The sequence below is a fragment of the Quercus suber genome, unplaced genomic scaffold (assembly GCF_002906115.3).
Source record: "Quercus suber isolate HL8 unplaced genomic scaffold, Cork oak 2.0 scaffold_69, whole genome shotgun sequence".
Lineage (NCBI taxonomy): Eukaryota > Viridiplantae > Streptophyta > Magnoliopsida > Fagales > Fagaceae > Quercus > Quercus suber.
Genome location: NW_027069534.1, coordinates 1,400,998 through 1,404,451, shown reverse-complemented (window position 1 = coordinate 1,404,451; position 3,454 = coordinate 1,400,998).

Sequence of the window (3,454 nt, the reverse complement as noted above, 5' to 3'; positions counted from 1 at the left end):
AAGCTCATCGTGCTATTAAAATTTATGGATAAAATGTTTTATATATATATATATATATATATATTTTTTTTTTTTTGACACTGGATAAATGTTATATTAATACTTATAAATCTTAAGTAGCAAATTGTAATTGGCAGTTATTGGTAGACAAAAAAATGATTTAAATATTGTGTTCAAATTACATACAATAACACTTATCACCTAGGTTAGGATTTAATTTGTGAAAATATTGTGGAAGTAGCAATCTCAAATTTTTGTGCATAAATAATGTGGTTTACCTCTTAAGTTTAATAATAATTTTTTGATAACCTCTTAAGTTTAATAATTGGGTTAGGTAACTTTACCTAAATGAAATTTCACCCAGCCAATAGGATTCATGCAATGAGCCCTCACACCAATAAGGGAGTGTCACCCACTCATTATTTTATCTATTATGATCTTTCTTGCTGTATCTTTATGAGTAATACTACGTAGACAAAAAAAATTTGACAACATTTTTATAATAACTGAATTGTGAATTTTATATTGCTTCTCATTTGGATTTGATACTGGCATTACTTTTTTATTTACTACTAAAATTTTGCCAAGTCTTACCCCATTCAAATGGGATGAAAGCTTCAAAATATTACCATTGTGGTTTGTGACTGTGTATCTTGGACTGCCCATGCTAATGTGAATACTTGACTTTGGTCTCTCTGGTTTGTGATGTGTGTCTTGGACTGCCATGCTAATGTGAATACTTGACTTTGTTCTCTCTCTTTTTTTCTCAGACGCAAGCGGCACCTTTACAAAAATCCAAAATGAAAACATAAATTGCTTAAAAGTAGGGAGTCTTATGGCTGAATATTGTATAAAATGATGTTTATTTGTGATATGGGTACTGTTTAAACTTATTTAAAAGATGAGAAGAGATATGAATTTCAGTAATGCCATTGCTGAAATTCCTAGGAAAAAGAAAGAAAGTAAGAGAGAGGTGAGAGACATGATGTGATAGAGAAAAAAAAGAATTGTAACAATACCATTGCCAAAATTAGGAGAGAGAAAAATTAGAAGTTGTGGCAATTTAGTTGCTGAAATTTGAGAGGAACAGTATATAGAGGAACTTGGAATTTTAGTAACCATGTTGCTGAAATTTAGAAAATTTAGGGTCCACAAGGAGAGAGAATTAGAGGAGGGAGGTGAGAACATTTGGTAAAATTTGGTTGTGATGGTTTTTGTCAGGAATATAACTCTCAAATTGGATTAGTTAGGTATCAACCACATGGCTATGCTAAGCTTTGTTGTTTGTAATGAAAGCTAATAATATTTATTCTAAATGTTGATAGTAGCTACAGAAATGTTAATCCTTCGACAGCTTTTTATTAATTACTACATCCATGAAGGAATTTGAAAATGAAAAAAAAAAAAAATATATATATATATATATTTAAAGCGTCAATTTACTAATGGCAATTAAATTTCTTTTTATATGTATTTTCAAATATAAATAAATTTAAAAAAGAGAGTCTTGAAGTCTTTGATATGAAATTAACAATCACTGAAAATTTAAAATCAAGCATTGCCTCTCTCACTCTAGAATTTTTTCTTTACGAATTTCCTAACATCATTGCCTACACTTGGTAATAATTTCATTTGAATTTCTAGAAGCTCTACCGAAACACTCCATTAATTGCAAGTTGCAACGTTCTTTTCTTTTCTTCTTTTGGGTTTTGTCATCTTCTCTCCTTTTGTTTTTTCCTTCTTTTTACGTTCATCTTCTTAATTTTTTTTTTTTTTTGGGTTTTGTTCATCCTTTTGTTACGTCTTTTCTATGTGCAAATTCAACAACCAAGTTCATCAACTTAACTGCAGAAAAGTTACTTCTCAATCACACAGTACTCTGCAATTTATTCATTACTACTACCACCGACACAATTTTTTACATGGAAAAAAAATGCTTTAGCCATGGAAATTTCTAAAATCATTCGCATCAGTGCCTTTAAAATCATGTAAAATTATGTAAACACAGTTTTTACACATTTTTCCTCAAAATGCACTCTATCAGCTTTTCTAAAATTGTATAAAAATGTGTATTTCTTTACACGAGCTACAGTAACCGTGTAAATATACACGGTTACTGTAGCTCGTATAAAGAATATTTTAATAATTTCATTCGCTCGTTTTTTTCTCTCTCTTCTCCGGCTCAACAAACTCAGTAAACTAACTTCTCATCTTCCTCTTTTTCCTAAGATGCACACAATCACATCCACACACAAACACATCCAAACAATAAACAGAGATACACTTGCTTAAAAAAAAAAAAAAAAAAAAACACAGAGATACACAAACACAGAGATCAGAGATTGGCTGAGATTTGGTGGTGGATCGGAGCAATGGTTCAGAGCTGCGGTGTTTGGTGGCGTAGATCAGCTCTGAGATTGGATCGGAGCATAGATCGGAGATCGGTTTCAGCGTGGTGGATCGGAGCTCGGAGATTGGCTGAGCTGTGGATGCGGAGCTGTGGATCGGTGATGCGGAGCTATGGAGATCGGTGATGCGGAGCTTTGGTGGTGGAGATTTGGTGGTGGATTGGTGGTGTTTGGTGGATCGGAGCTGTGGCAGATGGGTTTTGTGATTTGGTGGTGGATCAGTGATGCGGGGCTGTGGAGATCGGTGATGTGGAGCTTCGGTGGTGGAGATTTTGTGGTGGATCGGTGGCATTTGGTGGATCGGAGCTGTGGCGGATGGGTTTTGTGATTTGGTGGTGGATTGGTGATGCGGAGCTGTGGAGATTGGTGATGCGGAGCTTCGGTGGTGGAGATTTGGTGGTGGATCGGTGGCATTTGGTGGATCGGAGCTGTAGCGGATGGGTTTTGTGATTTGGTGGTGGATCGGTGATGCGGAGCTTCGGTGGTGGAGATTTGGTGGTGGATCGGTGGCGTTTGGTGGTCAGAGCTGTGGCGGATGATTTGGAAGAGAAGACCAGAGAGATGGGTGTAGAGAGAGAGAGAGAGAGAGAGAGCGCGGGTATTTAAGGCAGGTAGGTAAAGAGAAATAATAAAAAAATAGAGTATAATGAATATTTTATTGAAATATCTTGTAAAATAAATGAATTGATGTGGGTGTTTTGTAAAAGTGAATGTGTAAAATAGAAAAAGTAGGTTTTTAGTGTAAAAATGGATGTGTAAAATGAACATACTGATGTGAATGCTCTTAGAGGTTCTTTTTAAGCTAGAGTCTAGCTTGTTGTTTAGGAAATCATTAACATGCTGTGACAGCAAAAAGGTACCCTGGATTGGCCTCTCGTGAGAAATTAGCTGATGGAGACATTTGACATTTCATCCGTGAATATGTACATGTCTTAGTTTCATTTGCAATACGTTCTAATAAATAAATTTGACATTTCAGCCATAAGCTATCGGTTAGTTAGCGAGTAAGTTTTCGGTTTATAAACTTTACTAGTACTTCTTACAAA